Source organism: Dipteris shenzhenensis, chromosome 22 (assembly GCF_047967505.1).
Source record: "Dipteris shenzhenensis isolate YYH24624 ecotype China chromosome 22, Dip_SZ_1.0, whole genome shotgun sequence".
NCBI classification, from domain to species: Eukaryota; Viridiplantae; Streptophyta; class Polypodiopsida; order Gleicheniales; family Dipteridaceae; genus Dipteris; species Dipteris shenzhenensis.
Window position 1 is genome coordinate 29,726,509 of NC_141617.1, and position 24,959 is coordinate 29,751,467.

Below are 24,959 nucleotides of genomic sequence, written 5' to 3' on the forward strand. Positions count from 1 at the left end.
TCAGTCCACGAGGGATTCCCTCTAGCTCCGTTCCTCATTTTATTCGTGGCTGAAGCGATGAACATCCATATTAGATCTCAAGATGATATCTTTGGGCTGAGACTTCCCCTCAGATAGGATGAAGAACTTCTGGATATTGAGCTCATACTGCTATTTTTTTGGATGCCATGACACATATGCTCACGTCTTTTAGGACAGCCTGGGATATATCACTTGGGTTCACAAGGGTCTTCCTGTTAGGTGTTTAGGGTGCCAGCTCGCCATGGGAATCTCTCCATCACAACAGTTTGCACCCGTGTTGGAGAGTATAAGGGTAAAACTCCTCTTTTGGAGTTCAACCGAGCTCGATCTTGCATCTAGGGTTGTGGTGGTCAATCAAGTTTTGTTGGCCATTGATTGGTTTATTTCTTCTTGCTGGTGCTATTCTAGTGAGTGTATCGCTCAGCTCAAGAGACCCGTAAGGAATTTTTTATGGAGTGGGCTTGATGGCACATCAGATGTCATAGCCAAAGTCGCTTGGGAGACATTTGATCCTCCCCACACAGGAAGATGGGCTTATCATCATAGATCCGGATTTACAGTGCACGGCCTTGCTATGCAAGATGGTGATGAGAGGACTTATGCAAGGACAAGAGCCATGGAAGGATTTCCTTTATGCGCAGCATGCAATCCTATACGCAAACTTCGGGAGGAGACTAAAGTTATAGTACTAGATGGATTTTCACTTCAACTCGCCTCAAGTCTCCCTCCCCTCTTATGGCTGCTATCCTAAAGGCTTGGGCTAGCTTTAGCCCCTTCCTCTCGTGAAGAGATAGACAGGTAGCCTATCATGTGGAACGAGATCATACTTGATGATCATGGCAGACCACTTGGTGCCTTACACTATGCAGTGGTCCAAGTGGGAGAGGGGTCCTATCTTCACAATGGGGTCCTGCAAAGCTTTCAAAAAGCCTCCAGAAGAGCGTGAGTCCCAATTAGTAAGCCATCTCAGAGGGAGCGCAGGCAGAATTCAGCAAATTGATGCGGCCATTCTAGTGGATTCGATGGAAACAGATGTTATGCCTATTTCTTGCTCCACTTGGATGGATGTTCATTGGAGCAAGCATTCCTCTATAGATTATTGCAGTCTATGGAGTGGATGAGGATGCTCTGGTCTTTGATGTCCTTGGGGGTGGCAAGCTGTCCAGAGCGACTGATGATGTTTTATTACATATTCCATTTCAGCCGGTTAGGATTGTTGGATTGGTGGAGCATGGCTCAGACATAGAGGTGGTACTTAGATCCATACCCACGTCTTGCTACCTTGGGAGGGTGGAGATTGTGGCTTTATGGGGGTGTTCCCATAAAGTACTTGCAATGGGACCACGGGGAATGGGAATTTATTGATAAAGGGCGCCAATTGAAGAGCCTTCCCTTATTTTGTTACACTATTAGTAATGCCAGGAGATTCCGGTTGAGCTGTAGAGGTTGGAGGCCCTCTGGAGCACCCCATTGGGAGTGAGATGAGATTTTTTTTTTTTTCCATGAAAAAGACTTCTATTAAGTAAGAACAAAAACCCGCGAGAGCAAGCTCAAAGCGGAATACATCATGAAATCATGAGGATAAATAAAAAAACCCCTCAGAGTGAGGTGGAAAGAAGCCAAGGCTGAGGCTGAAAGTGCCATCTCAACCCTGTAGTAGATTCAGAGAAGAAAGGAGAATCCTTCCATTCCCTGAAGAAAGAAGCCCTACTAGCTGAGGCTGCACGGGAGTCCCCCTGCATACCCGTCCATACGGCCATCAAAGTGTGTACGATGTCTGTCCAGATAACTGTCCAGATACTAGCCAATGTGTGCGAGGGATGAACCTGAGTACCCTCCATAGCCTCTATGCATCTGGCTCTCCAGATATGCCAGGCTGCTATGCTCGCTAGAATCTCCCAAGAAGTATCCACAAAGGCATGTACAGCTGTAAAAGGACGGTGTGGTACCACATCCAACGAACAGAACTCAACCCGATGACGTCGAACCGAAATGGCCCGAGAGGAGTCAACTCCCTCATAGAAAACCTGAGGTCCTATAAGAGAAAGCCAAGCCACCGAGCCCCAAGTCATAAAAAGTGGGGAATGGGCAAAGTGACTGAAGATCCTGGCTATCCCTATCCAAATCAATCTCGCCTGTCTGCAATCCCATAAGCAATGCTGAATAGACTCCGAAGCAGAAAGGCAACGAGGGCAAGTAGGTTCGGCTCCGAATCTGGACCTCCAAAGGTTCACTGCAATCCCTCCATGGATAGAAAGCCAAAAGAAGATAGTGATCTTTCTATTCTTGTGGGATTTCCAGAGCCTCCTCCAGAAGTACCTCTGTTGATCCGCAGTAATACCAAAAGTCTCCCAATGAGGAACTCTGGAGGGTCTCCAACCTCTACTACTGAGCTGAAATCTCCTGGCATTACTGACCGTGTAACGAAAGAAGGGGATGCTCTTCTCTCGATGCCCCGCGTCAATCCACTGGTATGAGATTTCAGCTGACATACATAAGAATTTCTGGTGCTTTTAGAGCTATACATGCGTCTATGGACTCTTCTTGGGAGATACTGAGTAGTACTACAAGTGGCATATTTGGAGAGCCAGATGCACTGAGGCTTTGGATGGATCCTAGATCCACCCATCTTATACCTTGGCAAGTATATGGATAGACACTATACATACACTAATGGCCATCTGGGTGACCATGCAAGGGTCCTCACGTGCAGTCTCTGCTAGGAGAGCTATATTTTTCAGAGAAAGGGGGGGCTCCCCTTTCTTCTCTGAGACTACTACAGGGTTGAGATGACATTTTCAACCTCAACCTTGGTTGTTTTCTACCTCCTTTTAAGGGGTGTTTTCTCATGCACCGCATGATGTATTGCTGCCTTGAGTTTTGCTCTCGCGGATATTGTTCATACTTAATAGAAGTCTTTTTTAGGGGGGGGGGGGGGAAGGAAGATAGAATCCAATTGAAGACCATCCTCACAAGGTGTCTTTCTTTTGGCCATCTTGTCCGCCCGCCTCTTTCAACTCTTCCAAAGTGATTTCTTTGTTCACATAAGCAGCATCAAAATCTGAATGACCTTTTCTCTAACCTCACCGCACCTTTCTCTTGCAATCAATTTCTTTGTAGTTGTGACTTCTTGCTCCCCTAAGACTTTATTGAAATCAGAATGGGCCACTTTTAAAATTTCATCATTTGTTGAAGCGTCTCTACCAGGACAGGATAGCTTCTGAATGTACTTTTGTGCTGCTTTTTTCGTTAATCTTCTAAATATGTCTTCATTCGCTTTGTCTGCCTTCCTTGCCCACCTTTCTCTTTGATAAATCAATTGCTGCTTGCACTTGCAAAGCTCTTCCTCCCTTAGTTTGACTTTTACTTTCTTTAATTGTTTTCATCGTTCCACTGAGCTATTATCATTCAATACATGCATCTTTTCCTCCAAATCTTTCCTTCTTCCCTTGTGGAATCTGCGGCTCTCTTTGGAATGGATTTCAAAAAATGTCGTGTTTTGCTAATGGCTCCAACCCACTTCTCATTGCATGATGCATTACCTCCAGAGGCACAATTCCAAATCCTTTTTTTAAACCTTCATTTGGACGTAAGATAGTTGGAAAAAAAAGGGGTTTTCCTTGAACCATGATTCCTTGACTGCCCCATGCCTCTATCTAAGTACATTCGAACTGGAAAGGGATCAAAAAATGAGAGGGAAATGAACACTTTGCATTTCACTTTCATAGTCCCATCTTCTGCTTTCCTTGAGAGGTGAAAACTGGTCTAACCTACCCTTTCTGTGATTTCCCCCTATTTTTGAAATTGAAGTTGTTCCTTAAATCAACAAATCTCTTCATTCTTTTTTTTTTTTTCAAAAATATTACTGCATTAAGTATGAATGAAAGCCGCAAGAGCAAGCTCAAATGCAGGAGTACATCATGTCATGCATGATAGAAAAAAATGGCGCAAAGGGAGCTGACAAAAATCCAAGGTGGAGGATGGAAATGCCACCTCAACCCGGAAGAAGACTCAGAGAAGAACGGAGATCCTCTCCAAACTCTAAAAAAATATCTCTCCTGGATGTAGCTGCTCTGGAGGATCCCTGCATGCTCACCCAGATGGCCATCAGTGTGTGTATAGTATCAATCCAAATATTGGCCATAGACTAGGAAGGGTGAACCTGTGGCCTCCGTACATTTGGCCCAAATATGCTAAGCTGCAATGCTAGCCAGAATCTCCCAAGATGTGTCTACCGAGGCATGAGCAGCTCTGAAAGGAGTGAAGGGAACATCCTGGAGAGAGTTGGACTCCATAGAGTCATCGTATAATGAAGGATGAGTCTGAGTCATGTCCTTCAAAAAACACCTGAGGTCCAGTAAGAGATAGCCATGCCACTAATCCCCAAGTCATAAAGAAGGGTGCTCTATGAAATATGCAAAGAATCCTCGCAACACCCTTCCAAATCATCCTCGCCTGTCTGCACTCTTAGAGGCAATGTTGAACTGACTCAACTGCTGCATGGCATCGATAACAAGTAGAATCTCTTCATTCTCGCAAGAAGTTGTGTTGCAAACCAACCTGTTGCTCAAGCAATAGGTTCTTTCTCCAACCTATTTGCTTGAGTAACAGGTTGGGATGCAATACAACCATCTGCTCAAATCAATAACTTTTATTGATTCAAGAAAGAAGCTATATTATGCCAATCTATTGAAGAGACATGGCAGTAGGAGAATGCCAAGCTAACTAGGAACAACATGGAAATATGGAAAGCATAATGGCAAAAGGAAAAATGGAAAGCAAATGGAAGAACAAGTGCTAGGCAATGATAACCAAAATACTCACATGATATGAAGCTTGATGTTGATTGATGTGAATGACTCAAGACAAGTACAACACTATATAGTGTGACACTAGACTCTAGAAAGTCACAATGTCTATGGGATATCTCCCAATATGACACGTGGCATGTCTAGGACTCACTAGACTATAAAAGACCCCCTAAACACCTAGTACACTCATTTTTTACTCACTTTGGCTTCATATTCCAACACCCCCCCATGAAGGCAAGGTGAGAGACTACTGGAATGGAACCAAGAACAGAACATGACAATGACAGTCATCAAAACTGTGCATGCCGGTCTAGAACTAGACATGGTTCCTACACAATCTCAGAGGCTAGTGAGCATAACATAGAAATCTCATCTAGCATGGCTCAGAGGCTCATCATGCATGGATGCATGACCAACTCAGAAGTCTAGGAGACCAATGCACCAACATCCTAGAACTCTCAAGCCAGGCCTGATAAACAAATAGACCTATCAAAGCTAATACATATGGCTCCCACAGTACATTCCCCCTTGGCTTCATAACAGGACATGTTAGGAAGCCACACACCAAAAAAATAGGAAAACCAATACATCTTTTTAGGAGGACTATCCAAGGCAGAGGACCTTTAGACTCAATGAAAACCAAACACTCAATACATATCATTTTAGGGGGACTACCCAGGGCAGAGGACCCCAAAATACATCAAGCTGTAGGAATAATAAAAATAGATCTCTTAGAAGTAAGAGATGTCCTCAAAGTAGCTAATGCACATGTATGCACATCCCTGCGAGTTGATGACGATGTCAATGAAGTACTAGGCATAGATGCCCCAAAGTATGTGTTGGTGAAGTCCATGGGGTAGCTACATGGAGCACTCACATGGCCACTCTCAAAATGGCTAAGGGAGAGTCACCGATGTCGAAGTAGAGGCCGGAGGTGTCACGAGCATTCGGAGAGTCAGTCAAAAGTGGATCTTGGGCACCAAGGACAGTCAGGGTGGTAATCGGAGAAGTCGGGAAGTGTTTGGAGCTTACATAATGCTCCCACGGCTCTTAGGAATTTTCAGAGCACAAAAGCCCCAATTTTTATCCCAAAATAGGACAGAAATGCTATGTAGACTGAAGCAGCAGTAGTAGCAGGCAGAACTTTTGAGTCATGAAATGAGGCGTGGATAGCAACGGTCGTTGGTGGGAATCCCAAGGGCAGGAGCAATAGCTTGGCAACAATCCCGAGGGCAGCATGAGCAGCAGATCCAAGGCTGATGGCGAGGGCATGAGCATGAGCAGCAGTCCCGAGGTAGACGTAGGCTGGTGCGGACAGATGTATGGCAGGGCAGTCTGTACGTATGGACAGATGTACGGGCGGCGGGTCAGATTGTACAGCAATTTGTACGGCCAATTGTAGGGCAGATCGTAAGGGCAGATGCAACGGCTGGTACGGGCTGTTGTACGGCAATCTTCAGGCCTGTTGTACGGCGCACCAGTCCGTACGGCTGTACGGCTGATGCTGAGGCTAAAGGAGCGGCCAATGGTCAGGCATGGGTAGGAGGAGAGGAGCCCATGGTGGAGAGGCAAAGGAAGAAGAGGGAGTGCTCAAGGAAGGAGAGGAGCAGAGGAGGAGAACTAGAGTGGAAGGAGCTAGCCTCTCTATAGGTCTGAGATGGGCTTCAAGGCCTCCTCATTCCTTGAGGAAAGCTAGCTCTGATACCATATAAAGAGACATGGCAATAGGAGAATGCCAAGTATGCTTATAGGAGAATGCCAAGTATGGAAAGCATAATGGCAAAAGGCAAAATGGAAAGCAAATGGAAGAACAAGTGCTAGGCAATGATAACCAAAATACTCACATGATATAAAGCTTGATGTTGACTGATGTGAATGACTCAAGACAAGTACAACACTATATAGTGTGACACTAGACTCTATAAAGTCACAATGTCTATGGGATATCTCCCAATATGACATGTGGCATGTCTAGGACTCACTAGACTATAAAACACCCCCTAGACACCTAGTACACTCATTTTTGACTCACTTTGGCTTCATATTCCAACACCTATTCTCATGCAACACGTTGTTGCTACACCACATGAAAGAGGTACTCTCAGAAACATCAACCAATCTTGCTTGAACTTTTAGCTTCAACCAAGCATTCAACTCAATTCCACTTAAGACCCTACTTTTATTATTCCATCTATTTGCTTTGAATCCCACCTTGTTGAAGTCTCCCATCAGAATCACGTCCCCCGAGAGATTACATGCGCCCCACAACAGGGTTCTATCCATGACAGAAAGAATACACCGAAAAGATTCAGCAGGTTGACTTGGGGTGTAGAAGCTCAACCCCTGTTCCATGTTTACCAGAGAAAAGGTTAACCCTCCCTATAAACTCTGCAAATTTTCTGCTAACTCTAAGGGCAGCCCGCCCTTCCCTGGATCATGGGCTGAAGTAAACCAAATTCTATTTTTGTCAATCTGCTGAACCTCCCAATGTATCTTCCTACCTTGACCTGCTGCAGATCCCAGGAAAGCTCGGTCTATAGTCTCTCAGCTTTGAGCCATCTTCCTAAATGTGCGGGGGCTGTAGACCTGGATGGTTTTTTCGATAGTTGAAATGTTCGAAATCGTCAAATGCATAATAATTCACACCTTCAGACCATTCATTGTATTATGTGTAGAGTGAAGCAATTGTTGCCAAGAATGTTTATTTTCCATTCATATATTACAAATTGAAAAATAGCTCTGATCCAAATAGTCGGGTGTTACGTCACAATATGCAGTGCAAATCAAAAGGTGGAAGCTTAATCAGCAGAGAGATGGGCAAACTGCATGGTACCAGAGCCTAGAGATACTAAGAGGCCACAATGTATGACTTCAATGAGGGATGAGACCGTGCAGAAAGCTATTCAAGAAGGTTTGTGAAATTACCTCACCAATTGATCACATGGATTCAGGTGAAGCGTTTCTGTATGCAATACAAACCAAAAGGGGTTTCTTCCTGCAGTGCAAACCAAATAGTGTGGCTTCATTGGGTGAAAGACAGGCTCTTCTCTTCATCAACATCAAGGGAAATTAAAGCCTTGTGTGGAATCCTCTGTATATCTAATGTAATTTGCCTCAAGAGCCCAGAAGAAGTGCAGAATGTAAAGTATCTTCCTTCATGTATAGGCTACCAGGGAGTACTTGTTTGATTTTATGGATATCTGTAGAGAAATGACTTTCTGACTGTAATCAAAAAATTCAAGAAGGGAGATGAGCTCTACAGATTCTTTATCAAAAGAATGGAATAGTGAATGCAAGGATTCTTTGGAATCTTCAAGATCAATTTGATTTTATGATGGGTATTAAATATCGTTACCCATACCATTTTTCCTTTACCATTATCTAGGAGATTTTTACTTTTTTTGCAAAAAAGAGACTTCTATTAAGTATTAAAGAAAACCGTTAGAGCAAGCTCCATACAGGAATACGGGATACACCATACAATGCATGAAAAGCTCAAGAGCCAAAAAGAAAGGATTGGGGCTGATAGTGCCATCTCAATCCGGTAGCAACCTCTGAGAAAAAGGGAGAACCCCTCCAAACTCGAAGAAATACAGTCCTCCTAGAAGAGGCTGCCCGTGAAGGGCCCTGCATGCTAGCCCATATGGCTATCAAAATGTGAACCGTGTCACTCCAAATACCCGTGAACACCTGTGATGGGTGTATCTGGGTGTCATCCAAGGCCTGTGTGCATTTGGCTCTCCAAATGTGCCAAGAGGAAATGCTAGCCAAAATCTCCCAAGAGGTGTCCACTGAAACATGTGAAGCTCTGAAAGGAATATGTGGTACATCTTGAAGAGAGCAGGGCTCTATCACTTGTCGGCAGATCGAGAGTGCCCAAGAAGAAGGCTCACCCTCATAAAACACCTGGGGCCCACTAAGGGATAACCATGCGACCGAGCCCCAAGTTATGAAGAAAGGGGAAGTATGAAAAATGCTGAGTATCCCAGCAACTCCTTTCCAAACAGTCCTCGCTTGATTGCAGTCCCAAAGGCAATGTCGCATTGACTCCTCTGCAGAATGACAGCGAGGGCAAGTGGGATCAGCCCCAAATCGTGATCTCCACAGGTTCATTGCAATCCCTCCATGAATAGAAAGCCAAAAGAAAAGAGTGATCTTTCTATTTCTGAGGGATTTCTAGAGCCTCCTCCAGAAATTCCTACGCAAATCTGCGGTGATGAAGAAGCTATCCCAATGGGGGGCTCTGGAGGGAATCCAACCTCTACTACTCAGTTGGAATCTCCTAGCATTACCAACCGTGAAACGAAAGAAGGGAATCCCCCTCTCTCGGTGCCCATGATCTATCCACTCCCACTCTCCTGGGTCCCACTTGATAGGTGCACCTCCATATAACCACAACCTCTAGGATCCCAGGGCCAAGAGCAGAGGGTCGGGGTCTAAGTACCACTGCAAGCCAGCTCCATGGTCCACAAAACCAACAATCCTGACAGGCTGAAAGGCAATATCTAGAATAATATCATCCGTGGATCTAGAGAGTATACCTCCATCCCCAACATCAAAGACCAGAGCATCTTCCCCGAGACCTCGAAAAGCGATCACCTGTAGAGGAACTGCTGTCCTCGAAAAAGCTCCCATCCAAGTGGTGGAAGTAATAGGCATCTCAACTGTCCATTCCACCGGGATGGCTGCATCTATCTGCTGAATCCTATGTGCTACCCCTCTGAGGTGACTCACGGACTGTAGCCTCTGATCCTCAGGTAGCCTGATAAAAGCCTTCCAAGTGCCTACTGTGTAGGCGGGGCCTCTCTCCCATCTAGACCACTGCATATAATGGGAAGTGCCGAGTGGTCTGCCATGCTCATCAAGTATACAATCGTTCCAAAGGATCGGCTGCCTATCAATCTCTTAAAGGGTACAGAGCAGAACCCTTCGAAAAGTGTTCCTGAAGCTCCCCCAAGCTTTGAGGATGGCAGTCATGAGAGGAGAGGCAGGAGACCTGAGAGAGGCAGAAGTAAAAATCCAGCGAGGGCTGTCCACCCAATCATCTCCTAAGGTAGGTGTGCAAGCCTGAATGCATCCAAAAAAGAATACCTGGCATCCCAAATATCTGACAGGAACACCCCTCTGAATCCAGGAAAAGCCAATGTCAACTCCCCAGCCTGGAGTGTCCTCATCACTGATTCGAAAGCCAAAGGATTTATGCTAGTTAATGTGCGCCCCTGCAACTGAGCAAAAAATATCCAAGGCTGTCCGGAAAGAATCAAGTGACTGCGAAGAGGCCTCAATAAAAACAGCAGTGTCATCAACCAACTCACAGTCAAGAAGCTCTTGCTCCTGTCTCAAGGGCAATCTCAACCCATAAAGCTCATCTAAGGAAGATACTCATAGCTTCTGCCACAAAAGGAAAGAGGAAGGGGGCTAAAGGGCATCCCTGACGAACTGATCTGGAAATCTGAAACCTGTCACCCCTTACCCCTCCAACCCAAACCTGGCTGTGGGCTGATCCGTAAAGGGAGGCCACCCCTCTAATCCATGCATCTGAGAATCCAAATCGTAGAAGAGTGCCCTCAAGAAAACCCCGATCTACTCTGTCATAGGCTTTCTCAAAGTCCAGGAGTAGAACTACCAGCCTCTGCCCACTCTGCATAGCCCACTCTGTGGCTTCCCAAAAGGAAAAGATATTATCAAATATGCTCTCGCCATGCACAAAGCCTGTCTGAGTATCATGGATGAGGTCTGGAAGAAGGGGCTGCAATCGGATGCTGATCGCCTTGGCAAGGATTTTGTATAGAGTGCCCAAAAGAGTGATGGGTCTCCAATGGGATACATAATTCCTGTTGCCACCTTTTGGGATAAGGTGAATGAGTCCCTCGGTCAGTGAGTCAGGCATCTCACTTGAGTGCCAAATGCCTTGCAGGGCTGAAGTAATATGATCACCTATCATATCCCAAAAGGCTATAAAAAGGGGAGTAAGACCATTGGAACCAAGGCATTTGCCCTTATGAAGGGCGGAGAGAGCAGTCTTGAACTCTGTGTTGGTAAAGCGTGCATCAAGTGAGCATATCATCTCTGGTGTGACCAACACAGGTAAACTCTGTCAAATCTCATCTCTAGCCACATCTATGGCCTGTGTGTCAGGATCTGTAGAAAGAAGGGAGGCATAGAAAGCTGTCGCTAAGTGCATGACGGTATCCGGATGAGACAGCAAAACGCCATCAGAGTCAATAAGCTGCCTCACACTCTCTCTACTATGTCTGGGACCAAGTGTAGAGAAAAAGTGTTTATTGACTCTCCCTCCCATCTGTATCCAAAAGGACTCTCGTGCATGGAAGGCATACTCTGCTCTCTGATCAAGCAATGTCTGCAAGTGAGCCCTTGCTGCAACAAGGCGCTCCTATATCCAAGCATCTGATGGTCGTCTCTGCTCCTCCCTCTGTAAGGCTGCCAACTACCGGCGGATACCAATCTCCCGCCTGAGTACCTCACCTCGCCGAGCACTAGCAACGGAGTGATAAAAGTCGCTGATATTGGCAAGTGCTGTGCCACGTGTGAAGGATTGGCCACCCCCCCCTGCATGTGAGAAACCCAAATCTCCAAGACTGCCTCTGTGAGAGTCTCATCGGTGTATAAGGCATCGGGGATCCTGATACTGTGAGACCGTCCTCTCAGATGGGGCTCTGAGGTGGACAAAACTACCAAGAAATGGTCGGAAGTGGAAACACCAGGTGCAATGCAAATTGTCTCCCCTCTATCAAGAGCCCAGTCATCCGCATAGAATCTGTCAATCTGAGCATGGATAGGCATCTGCACCCTATGGTTCGACCATGAAAACAAAAGTGACTGAGACTGAATATGAAATGCTTCATCTGACCAAACATCTCTGCCACTAAACCTGAACAAGAAGACATCCCAAGCTGCTCTCTCGAGGGAATGAATACCACCTCAACCATGTTGAAGTCACCTCCAATAATCCACAAATCTGCAATGTCAGCCCACGAGAGCAACTCTTTCCAAAACAGAACATGGTCCCCTCTATTGTTCGGAGCATAGAGGTTGAGGAAACCAACCTTACGTCCGTCAATCAAAAGTAAAACCCACTGGGCCCTGGAGGGGGTTATGGTACCGTGTCCAATGATCAGAGGGAGAATAGAATCTGAAACTGATATTCATGTACCCCCTCTAGCTCCCAAGGCAAGAAGCCAAAAAGTCTGGCCTGAAAGCAACGTACCTGACTTGGAGCAAACGATCTCTGACATCCAGTTTGTGTTCCTGAAGAAAAAGAATGTCTAGGGAACCACCTGAAACACCTAGATCGAGCTAATTCCTGATCAGTTGTCTGCGACGGCGATGAGGGATGCCACCCAATACCTGTATATTCCAACTGGCTATCCTCATTGGCGGGAGGAAGCGAGTTGGAATACCTTACCCGACCTGGTGGCGGAAAAAGAACCCTCCACCGGAGTTGACCTCCTGCCATACACACGAGGTCCAAGGGGAGGAAAGTCCACAGGTGAGAGAGAGAAAGATCTCTCAAAAGGGATGCCGATAACTGGCTCTCCGAAAGTGGAAGGTAGAAAATCATCATCTGGGAGGTCAGAGAGGTCCTCCAGAGCGGAAAAGGAGTTCCGCTGAGCCAAACCTGGGGAGGGGGTACGAAGGATTCCTACCGAAGCAGGGGGAGAATGTAAGACCCCCTTCCCTCTATCCACAGAAGGAGGCACCTGTACTGGGTCCTAATCAAGAAGTGCTGCAGACGGGGTGCCAACAACCTGGGCTGCTGAGGAAGGTACAGCCTGATCCTGTGGTGGAGTGGAACAAGGCTCCTGAACAGTAGTCTCCTCCCGAGGCTCCAAGGGGGTAGCCTCTGAAGCGGTGGAGGTGTGATCTGAAGTAGAGGGCCTAACTGCGATCGGAACCCACCGTGGGCCAGAGGTGGTGCGGGGTGCAGGAGGGACTCGACTAGCCCTAGGAGGGGGGGGAGCCCGTGTCTGAGGCGGTGCCTGTGGAGCGGTAGGTCCTACTCCTGCTCTCTGTCGTAAGCTAGTATGAGCTGGTTGCTTTCTGGGCCTCTTTTTCTTCTTTGGGCAATCCCTGGCAAAGTGCCCCAAGGATTTGCAAATCCTGCACTGGTCCTGCCGACCTGCAACCTCAAATCTCTGGCGAAAGAAAGACCCATCGGGTAGTTGTAGCATGATGTGGTCATCTGAAATATTAGGGTCTTGGACAATGACCCTAACCCTGGGTACCCCATCCATCCTGACCGCCTCAGCAGCCGAAGAGGGCTCGCCAGGAATGGGGGGGATCTCTGCTACCACACCAAACCTCTCGCCAATAACTGAAAGAAGCCGGTGATAAACTGAGGGGAGACCAGGGAACCTGATGAAAATAGAAACTCCCTGCTTGTCCTCTTGCGAAGAGAGTCTTGAACACTCATGCTCCAAATCCTTTTGCAACTGCTGCAGCTCGTCTTTTGTGAAAGTGACGGTTCTCGCGGCCGGTGTGTGCGGTAACGGATTGACTGAATGGGAACCCATTCGTCAATCGAGGTGGGATAGGCCGATTCAAACACAAAAAAGAACTCCGTCCGCTTTCCTGAAGCCTAGGAGACCCCTAAAAGAGAATAGGGGTACTCCAGATGAAGGGAGAGGGTGAAAGGAAGGTGGGAGAGAGAGGAATGAGCAAGGAGAGGAGTCGTCAGCAAGGAGGAATGGGGGGCAGCAAGAGGAGAGGAGGGAAGGATAGAGGAGAGGAGGAGACGGGGGGGGGGGGGGGGCGGGGCTGGCTGTGCAGGCAGCAGCGCGGGGGGGGGGCATGCAGGCAGGCAGCAGCGCGGGAGGAAGAGAAGGGGAGGCGGGGGGGCAGGTGGGGGGAGCAGCAGGTAGGGGGGAGGGGAGGGAGGAGGCAGCACGCGGGGGAGGAGGCAGCGCACGGGGGAGGAGCTGGCAGCAGCGCGGGAGGTAGAGGAGGGGAGAGAGGGAGGGGAGAGAGGGGAGTGAGGCGGGGGGAGCAGCAGGTAGGGGGGAGGGGAGGGAGGAGGCAGCAAGGAGGGGAGGGAGGGGGCAGCAAGGAGGGGAGCAGGAAGAAGGAGGGCAGCAGGAGGAGCGGGGAGCAGCAGCATTTCCTCTAGGAGATTATTTTGGATTTTACACTGGAAAATATAATTTTCTGTTGAGCCAGGAACTGTGTGTTTTCGGTTGCCTGTTTCATACTATTGAAGTTGTTGCTAGGTGAATAGTTTTATCTGACCATGTCAACATAAATATGCAGGGCATATAAACAAGTACATGAACATGTTACGTGATATTAGAATATTATTGACAACCATCTTCACAATTAGAGGCACAAAAGAGCTGCTTGAAATTAGACATGGTTAAAAAAAGTTGGATTAACTAGGGATACATTGCTTTCATAAATCTCAGTTATGGAGGCAAAAGCAATCCCTTCAATGATGCACAAACAAACTTCTGGAAGTAAAAATCAAAGCTCCAAAAGAATCCCTCTAATTTCTAACCAGGTATACAGAAGAGTAGAATTGCTCAATCATGCCTCCTGTGCCAATAAAATATAAGGGGTCTTCACTTCCAGGTGTAAGGAATGTCCAACATGTAGCTACGTCACTCTCAAATTTAAATACTGTGTGAAGCACAGGATGAAGTCTGTCTCGATAGTTGCAAGACTCTCTGAGACACCTATGATATAACCTCTTGCAACCTAGACACAAGGATCCTTATCATGCTAAGGAACTATGCTCCCTCTTGGCATTTAAACTGTGTCAGGGGCTGCAAAGTGAGACACCAATCCTCTTCTTAGTCACTTAACCTACTTGAGGACTGGTTCCGTCTGTAAAGTGATAACTCTCCGTCTTGCCATTTAAATTGTGTCAGGGGCTGCAAAGGGAGACATCAATCCCTTATTAGTCAACCTACTTGAGGCCTGGTTCCTTCTATAGCGATTTCTAATGGGCACACTTGGAAAATCAGAGAGACAATGTTTCTTAAGTCTCTATCCCTTGTTGCCATTGCAAGTAGTAAATTTAAGCACCCCATGATTTCTCTAGTCATCTCGCTCTCTTAAATAACCAGTTCTAGAAGACCCCAGATGGAAAAGATCTCCCAATGCAGCGTGCCACACCAACCACTCGGAGTGTTGCAACCAGTTGTCCTGCTTTGGGAGAGAGGATCCAAAACGGGTTTCCCAAGGTTCCTCAACCAATCTAAGTTATGCCTTCACATTGCTTTGTCTGTACTATCGTAAAAATATTCCAATGCAGGGCTGCTGCTCAAGAACTGTGAACTTGGATGCATCGACCAATCTAGGTGGTGCACTTCCCTTGCCTTGCCTTGATGATAATGAGTCCAACACGACCAAAACCATTCATTGTGGAGCAATGACCCTTACATCCATACATTCATTGGTTGTCCTGTACCATGGGACTTCCACTCCCACAACTTCAAAGGTAAGATAAGGGGTGCAGCACATGGACATTATTTTATATCAGAACGCTGTAGTCACTATTCTCAAGTTAATGTGAGGCATGGCTGCTATCCGTGGGAATGGTGGTACTGTAGTGGTGATTGGTGCAAGGGAATGTTCTAGTGGAGAGTGAATTTTCTCAAGGGAGTTTGTCCCGTGAGAGAACATGCAAACATATGATTGCCGATAAGACAATGAGAATAAGAGGCAAAACAGTAACAGCACATTAGTCTCATTTTAAAAATATATATGCATTGATTCCAAGAAAGGAGATGAGATGGAGGATGGTGATGGAGGCTGTGACAGTGATGGGACTCACCCTCTGTCTAGGTCACCTCTCCCTCCTCTCAGACCAGATTACGACACAATCTCAGAGTTCTATAAACCTTTTTCATGGGAGAATGACCTCGCTGACGTCTCCAGTTTTCCTCCTTTGAAAATGATTACGAAACAGAATCTGTTTGTGCAGAATGTGCTAGGGAGCTTGGGCGAAAAGGAAAGTTGGCAGGGTCCCTTTGAGCAAAAACTTGTCCGTTACCAAGGGGACCATGCAAGATAAGGAGGGAGGCACTCTTACGCGCATGCAACAAAAACTTATAGAAGCGGGTGTTTCACGATTCCCCCAAGGCCGAGAGCGGCATATCCTGGCTTTACTGATGGTGAAGAGGTGTCTACCTCTCCCCCCCCATCGCGAGAGGAAGTGTTGCAAGCATCAAAGGTGGATACCGCATTGGAGAAAGCAAAAGAGCGGGTCTCGAATAAGAAGCCCTTGGACGAGGAGACAGCCCGAGTTCTCAGCCCACGGTTGTAGGAGTCGTCCCCGCACACTTGACGAAGGAAATACTAGTGAAACCTTCAGTGCAAAAGTTGTTGTAGGCACCGAGAGAAGTGTTCTTGCTTCCACCACAAAAGAAGACTCCGAACACACTAACATTGGTGAGAAAGCAAACGTTGAAGGCCCATCCCAAAAGGAAAGCTCACCGTCCTCCCTTGACCATCCCACCGTAGGAACCCTTGATGAGTCCGGAGAGCAAAAAGGAGCACACCATCTACTGAAGAGAGCGAAGAATTTGTGCGAGCATTGACAAAATATTCTATAGGTATAAGTGGCTCAGTTTTCCTCGATGATGAATTGTACATGGACTCTGTCGATTGGCTAAGAACACATGCACTGGTAGGTTTCTTGCTAGGTCCCCATCCTCCAGCCTCAGTGTTGGAAACTTGGATTAGATTTAATTGGATATGTAAAGGAATGAATGTCCTCAATGTAAGATTTCTCAATAAAGGCTACTTTGTTTTTCTCTTCGAGAACTCTGAGATGGTAGAGAGAGCCTTGGATCATGGTCTATGGACTATTAGAAATTGGCCTCTATATTTAGAATGGTAGTCAATTGACTTCTCCCCTAATAGAAACTAGCCTCTATATTTAGAATGGTGGTCAACTGACTTCTCCCCTGAAAACCAGAGATCCACCAAAATATTTATTTGGGTTGAGCTACCTGAATTAGGTAGTACCGTTACGATGTTAAAAGGTGTAATGGTGATAGGTCAATCATTGTCAAGGTGCACAAATTGAGCTTCTTTAGCAATTGTAGATCTATTGCAGCAGTGTATGTATCCAATTTATTGCATCTTGTATCTCTAGTAAAGGAGCACACCAAGAGTCTTCAAGACTGTTCTTGTTTTTCTCTTCCTTATAAGCTTTGAACACATTTACCAATGTTGACCTATTGGTGGTATTCAAATTCAGCAGTAGCAGCTGCTATGAATAGTTTCCTCAACATAGGGTGAGCCTTCCAAGTTTGGAGATCCACCCTCATGACTTGCTCTTCCTTAGGATATGGCTGAAGACCTGCCTAATACTATGGTGATAGTAAATAGAAATGGGTCTATTTTTAGAGAGAAAGAGCTGGCTTACAAAAAATTACCCAATTCCTGTCTCTTGTGTGGATTGCAAAGCCACAGTGTTAAGAATTTCCCTCAGAAGTGTTAGGAAATGGAGTCAATCTGAGTGACTTTTAGTGTGTTCTAGAGTAGTGCTATACTACTTTATATCCTAGAGTGCCATGTGTCACTATGGGACTTATCCCATATACATTTGACACTTAGTGTGTGCCTTTCCTATAAAGGCATTGTACTTTCATTGTCATTTTCATCAAGTCTCATGCCTTTCTTGATCATGTAAGTACTTTGCTTAATTGTATATTTCTTTCTCGCATTATTTCATTTCTATTATGCTTTCCTAGTCTTGCTTTTCCTTTCCATTCAATTCCATGTCTTGCATCTTCATATGGTATCAGCTAGACTATCTTCCAAGAGGTTGAGGTAAGAGATTGAGGACATTGAAGCCTCTCTCCCTCATTCCCCTTGGAGGAATGGCTTCTCCAATTCCATCTAGAGCTCTCTTCTCCACACCATGATATGCCACCTCTCTTCTCCTTCCTTCAGCTACATCTTTCTGTGACCTACAGACGATGTGACGCTTCTATCCGGATCTAGAAGCAGAATCACGATTTGTGTCTTCAGCAAGGTTGTAGAGGACCTTGAGTACTACAAATTTCGTTTTTACATCATTGCAATCTGAGTTTTTTGTGAAAAGTTATAGCCCTTGCAAGAAGTGACAAATTTTGTTTCTGCGCGCGAATTTTGTTTTGGAGCTCAATAATTTGACAGCCCAAGCATGATGCATCCAGCTCAACGTGGAGCTGTCCATCCTCTTCATCGTTGACCTCTGCTCCAGCCCGCCATTTGCTCCTTCTGCCTGACGGTCTCTTGGAGCTGCTGCCCTCAAGTCGGTGCCCGTATTCTGCCCGCCATTTCTTCCTCTCCTACATCTCCATTATGCCCGCCATTTTTTTTCCTTTTGTCCCCCATTTCTCCCTCAGCTTGCTTGTGCCCTTCATTCTATCCATCACTCTTCTCTCTCCTAGCTGCCAGCTTTATGGGTTCGCTTTCCACCAACTCTCTCCTTGTGGACAAATTCAAGGGGGACGGATTTCCTACATGGCAAACAAAAGTGCAACTCCTTCTCATAAAGGAGAATGTTTGGGATGCCATCGAAGATGATAAAGCACTTGAGGCATCAACGGAGCTTCAAACACGAAAGATTTGAAAGCAACACAATTTGAGGGCCATCGCAATCATCGGGCTTTGCCTAGATGATTCATTCATTCATCACATCGACTTCAAATCCAAGGCAAAGGAGATTTGGGGACGCCTTGAGAATATATTTGGTAACAAGATCACCAACTCCAAGGTATTTCTGAAAATGCAATTTATAAGCTAAAAATGGAAGAGTCTGATACTTTGAGTGCGCATATAGCAAAAATTCGATCTTTAGTTCAATAACTCTCCAATTTGAAGTGTTGCCCGGATGACAAGGACAAAATGGTTGTCCTGATGACAAGTATGGAAGGGATTTCTCGCTTTGAGAATGCCCTTGAAGTACTTCGCATTGCATCGACTACATTCGAAGATATGGTGCCTCTTTTGCTTGAAAAGGATCGCTACAACAAAGAATCTCAATCCTATTCAGCGGATACTACACAGGCACTTTCATCCACCAGCAAATGGAGACCTAGGCCATCGACTCCACCAGCACGAGGAAAGACATTCAAGCCATTCAAGTGCACTTACTACAACAAGCTCGGTCATACGGAGGACAAGTGTTACTAGAAGCTTGCTCAACAACAATCGAAGGATCATGCCAGTTGGGTGGCGGATCATCCGCCACTAGTGATGATGCAGACGAAGATGACCCGCCGATACAAGATCATGCTCTTACAGTCTGTCTCCCGCATCTAGAGGATCATGGAGATCATGATTTTGCTTTCTAAAGCATAATATATTTGGGTACTCTGCCCTGGGGGTGTTTCCCAAAAATGAATGCAATAAATCATGTGTGTTGAGTCAATAAAGGTCCTCTGCCTTGGATAGTCCTCCTAAAATGATGTATTTCTTTTATATTTTTGGTGTGTGGCTCCATGTTCCTCATTAGTTTTTGGAGACAGGTGGGGATGTACTGTGGGAGCCATGTGTTTTTGGCTTTGATAGGTCTATTTGTTGGTGCATTGATCTCCTAGACCTTTGAGTTGATCATGCATCCATGCATGATGATCCTCTGAGCCATGCTAGATGAGATTTCTATGTTATGCTCACTAGCCTCTGAGCCATGCTCACCTGCCTCTGAGATTGTGTGGGAGCCATGTCTAGTTCAAGACCGGCATGCACAGTTTTGGTAACCATCATTGTCATGTTCTGTTCTTGGTTCCATTCCAGTAGTCCCTCACCTTTCCTCCATGGGGGGGTGTTAGGAAATGGAGTCAATTTGAGTGACTTTTAGTGTGCTCTAGAGTAGTACTATACTACTTTATATCCTAGAGTGCCATGTGTCACTATGGGACTTATCCCATATACATTTGACACTTGGAGTGTGTGCGCCTATCCTATAAAGGCATTGTACTTTCATTGTCATTTTCATCAAGCCTCATGTCTTTCTTGATCATGTAAGTACTTTGCTTAGTTGTATATTTCTTTCTCGCATTATTTCATTTCCATTATGCTTTCCCAGTCTTGCTTTTCCTTTCCATTCCATTCCATGTCTTGCATCTTCAAGAAGAAGGCTAAACCAAAGACATGGGACTGCTCATTATTTTTTCATTTGACCCCTTTTGGGATGTCGTGGCATTTTAGACCACCACCATGGCTTTTTTGCCACATTGTTGAGGCTAGGGATAGAGTACTTTCTCTCCCACCTGTTGTATGATTCGTTTTGAATGGAATATATCACTTTTCTCTTAAAAAGACCACAGCCACCCCTTCTCAAACGCCAGCTCGCCCCAAGGAGAAATGGGTCCCCAAAGAAAACCAACAGACCCCTGTCCCTTCTGTTTCTCGTAGTAGGACAAATGCTCAAGCAGTCAACCCACAGGTAAACAGAGGTAAGGATAAAGAGGCCTTTATTGTCTCTTCCTTTGATGTGCTGGTTGACAAAGAGACTGAATAGTGGATCAAAGAAAATGAGAATAGGGAGGATGACATGTTTAAGCTATCTATCCTGCAAACCCTCTACCATGTTAATAGAGGGGATGATATGGTCACAAAATTATTATAGGGTGAAGACTCTGGAGATAATAGTCCTCACCTAGTACTTGGAGAGAAGGATTTCTCCCTAGGTTTTCACTACTGCGCACAATAAAAGAAGGCAGTCTTAGATCAAGGGTGTTGTCCCTCAGGTGAATAGCCCTAATCCCAGGGCTAAGAAGGGTAAAAAAAAGAATGGTAAGTAAATCCATCTCTTTTATGACTCTACATGTTAGGGGTCTTACTGACCCTGGAAGAGGTGATGAACTTGCTCATTGGCTAAGAGCCAGCTAGTCTTGCGGGCTGGGCCATCTCTCACAATCTACTCGCAAACAGAAACACACTACCAAATCTTCTTGCTAGAGTCCAGGCTTTGATACCATGTAAGAAAATAATACAACGTCTGTGCTCAACAGATAGCAGGACCTCGTACGCAAGAGAGAAAACAAGATAGTATGGAGAATCAAAAATTTGATTACTGTAGAACTGATACAATAGATGGCGCTGCCTCCCAACCGTGCACTCCTGTGAAAGAAGCTTCGATGGCGTGCTGGAAACAGTAGAAGACGGAGGCTGGATGCTAAGGAATCAGGGTTGCTGGAGCCAGTGATGAAATGGGCTTCACGGGCTTGCTCTTATATAGCCACCAGTCGTAGTCCGGCGGTTAGGCTCAATTGGGTGACCGACCCAGTCCGCCCAAAACAGTCGACTGGGGGTCGGTCCCGAAATAGGCCACCGACCATACGATAGAACCAGTGCTGCGCAAAACAAAGCAACAAACCTACGATATCCGTTCGGCCCAGAGCCATTCGGGATCATCTGAGGCTCCAAACGGGCCCCGCAACCTGAGAGTGGGCTGCCTCGGGAGATGCTCCGTCTACCCTCAGTGCGGTCAGTCAAGGGATGCCTTCCCGCACTTGCATGTAGCCTAGTTGGCGGTGTGCCAACTCTATCTGAAGCCGTCCAGCCATCAGGCCACACATCGCCCCCATCTGGTATCCAAACCTGGACCTACCGGATAACCGAGCTACTCAAATGCCTTTTCCTCATATGGGGGGCTTACAAGTAGAGTTAGTTGGTTCCCGCGTAGTTACATGAGAGTGGAGCATTGATATCTAACACCCCCCCTCAATGTCCACCCGCCAGTGAACTTACTTTTTCGGAGAGAGGTTTGGACACTGTTTCCTCAGCTTTCTCAGCTCTCTTTTACAGTTTACACAGCTCACTCTCAGCTCTATATTTCTGCCATCTCTCAGTTCTCTCATAGGATCTATCACTTCTAGCTTTTCACTCTCTCACTCACGCAATAACCCTGCATTCCGCTAGACAGCACAAGCCTCTTCCTTGCCTTGCAGAAGCGTCCTACATCATCAGTGTGGACAGCATCAAGGTCTCGGTATTGGTCGGCGTTGCCTCTCAGGTCTTTGGGACTGCTATACGTGTGCACAGTGAGCTCTTTAGAAGCGTGTTCCCTGCTCTCTTGAAGAGTGTTCTTTGTATTTCTCAGTTCTCCAAGTATAAAGCAAATTCTCCCCTGATTGGGGGAGGAGGCCCTCAGTGGGTACAGGGACCCAATCGGTTGTCGACTCTACTCTCTCTCTACCCTCATCTCCTTCCTCTCTCTATGGTAAACAACGCTCATTCCTCGCTAAAGGTTTAAAGAAGGTCTTGCTGTGAATTACACGATCAGATAACCGTTGCACGTTACATTGGTATCAGAGCTTCGGTATGTATCCAGCTTGACTACCGCGAGTGTATGGTTGTGCTGAGATCCGGAAAGGACACACAATCAAGCACCATGGAAGGGTTAGGAAAAGATTTCAACCGTGAAGACTCTGAAGAGGAGAAAGACTACCAACAAGATACGCTTCCGCCAAATGCTCAAGAAGTGATGGCGAACCTTCTAGAGCAGAATCGGGTCCTGCTGCAGCAACTCGAAGAACATTCATCCCAGCTGGAAGAAAGCAGAAAACAGCTGGACCAGACAAAACAACGTCTGGAGGAAAAAGAAGCAGAAAAGCCGCTGGAAGAAAGAAGAACCACAGATTTTGAAAAACTGCTCTTGTTGATGCGTGAGGAACGCAAAAATGAGGAGGCACTGCGACGCGCAGAGCTCGCCCAGGCAGAGAGGCAACAAAAGCTAGACCGAGAGGTGATGCTTCTCCAAGAGAAACAGATGTTAGCCACTATGCAGGCAAGTTTAAGCGCAGCGGCCGTCTCTGCCACAGCTTCGCCATCGACAAAGGTAACACCACTCACTCGGTCCACTCCAAATTTTGTTAAATATGATGGTAAGTGTGATCATTCAGCAATTTTGCAATTTATTCATCAGTTTGTAGCTCATTTTCCGTTAGCGCGGATTCAAGATGAGCAAGATAAATTCCACCTTGCAGCCCCTCATCTTACAGGTGAGGAGGTGACTTGGTGGCAGCATTGGGCTAGTAAGCATACTGACCCAAAAACGTTTAAGACGAATTTCGTTTGGGCCGAAAAGGCTGCGAAAGCACCTACTTCGTCTGTCGCTAATGTATTGGCTCTTCCAGCTACGCCTCCATCGTCAGCTACGAATGCCGTCTTCCCTGCTTTGAACGCCGTTTCCATGGTGGTCTTTCAAGGTAAGGAGGAGGGCGACTTCTCATATCAAAAGAAGGCGCTCATTCAAGCGTATGCCATAGCTAACGGGCATCAGTTTATTGTCCTGTTCGATATGGGGAGTTCAGAAGATGCCATCTCCCCTCAACTTGCCAAGACAGTGGGGTGCACCTTGGTGCCTCACGAGCTTGCAGTGGACGGGTTCACGCTCGGCTTGCGCACACACATCACGCATAAGGCCATCCAGTTCACTTTTTCAGTTCAGAAGGCCATGTTTTCAGGTTCCGTGAGCATGTTCCGACGCCTGATTGGTGGCAGGACACCTTCACGATTGTGGAAGGTTTACCTGAGCCCGCCGTGATACGCGGTGATCGGAGCATACCAGGGATTCCATTAATCTCTCATATTCAAGCAGGTCGCGCCGTCCGCAAGGGTGCCATGTGTGCACTTGTCTATGTCTAGTGCCAGATCACTGCAGTTCAAGCCGCTCCTCCGATGGGGCAAGCAATGGAAAAGTATAATGGTATGGCATTTGATGTTTTGAAATCATATTGTTGTGATGCTTAGGGAAAGTCGAAGTAGTTTCTTCCGCTTGTGCAGGCCATTTTGAACGATACCTATTCTTCGAGTATTGGTCGCACATCTTATGAAGCGGCGTTTGGAGGGCGATGTACCTCACTCCTCACCCAGATGGCGTCCCCATCTCTTGAAGCCAACAAAACCACTGAATCCATGGTAGAGATTACGGAGTCCGTGAAAAGCCGCATCGCCAAAGCTCAAGCATCGTATACACGCCAAGCTAATAAATCCAGACGAGATGTCCAGTATAAAGAGGGTCAATGGGTGTATTTATGCATTATCAAGCAACGATTGAAGCACGTGGGCAAGCGATGCCCTAAGCTGTCCTTCAGGAGCTTCGGACCATTCCCTATTATTCAAAAGATCAACGATGTCTCAATGAAGTTACGCCTACCAGACAATTGGACTATGCACAACGTGTTCCATGTAGCTTGGTTGAAGCCATATTTTGGGCCTCCTCTTTCAGAGATTTCCGACGAGCAACAACCTGAAGTTCTTGATGAAGCCGAAGTTTTGCAGCCAGAGCAGATTCTTCTTCATAAATTCAAGCATGGGTCAGGACGCAGGATCCGGGAGTTTTACACCAAGTTCCGTGATCGAGGTACCCATGAAGCAGTGTGGTTGGACGAAGATTTTTTCCAGGAGTTTCCCCAGATATTGGCAGACTACTTGGAAGCAATGAACCTACCGCCAAGTTAAGAAGGAGGGAATGTCACATGCACCCCTGCACTTGGGTGCAAGGTAACACACTGGCTACATCGACAAGTGCATTATAGTTCCCAGATGACACGTTCCAGCAATCCTGAAACCTCTGATCTGCAAACAAACACACACAACGTGAGAAACTGAATAGGCTGCTCACCACCCAACCATGACATCTACGGGATGTGATCTTGAATCAGGAGATGTCCCCTCCGAGCCACGAGCTGAGCTACTGGCACGAACTCCCAATCAGATCCAAACCAGCCTGGTGTCCCATACCACCAGGTGGCACTGTGAAGCCTGGGATCATCTACTGGGCCTTGGGCTACGCTAAGATGCAGGCGCGCGTCCGCGACTCAATCCAAGATCAAACCTAGCACCTGGGAACGAAACTTGCTCCCATCGGCTCTTTGAGAACTGAACCCTTAGGCCCCTTTTATAGACTCGGGCCCCAAGCGCCAAAAATAGCGAAGACCTCAAACTAGTTCGTACCCTTGCCACTCAACCCGAGAATCAAGCCTGCCTAGCTCTAAGCCTCCCCAGGCTACTTGAGCTAGTCTTGTGTACCCAATACACGTCAGATACCAATCCGTGCACATGACATACTCCCCCTCCTCTAAGAACTCACTCCTGAGTTCGCTAAAAAACCCGGAAATGTTCTTTGGAGGTTTTGTAATGTCTCCCATGTTGCATCTTCCT

The 24,959-nt window shown here is 46.5% G+C and overlaps 1 protein-coding gene across 3 annotated transcripts in view; it reads left to right on the top strand.

Annotated features, from left to right (window-relative positions):
• Window positions 1-24,959, top strand: part of LOC147887968 (uncharacterized) — a 320,694-nt gene that overhangs the window by 274,514 nt on the left and 21,221 nt on the right. Inside the window, exon 14 of one of the 3 annotated variants that reach the window (XM_087393487.1) lies at window positions 7,610-7,999. The exons of the other annotated variants lie outside the window; for them this stretch is intronic. The gene's annotated coding sequence lies outside the window, so the exon portion shown is untranslated. Of the gene's footprint in view, window positions 1-7,609; window positions 8,000-24,959 lie in introns of those variants that run through there. 3 annotated transcript variants of the gene reach the window in all.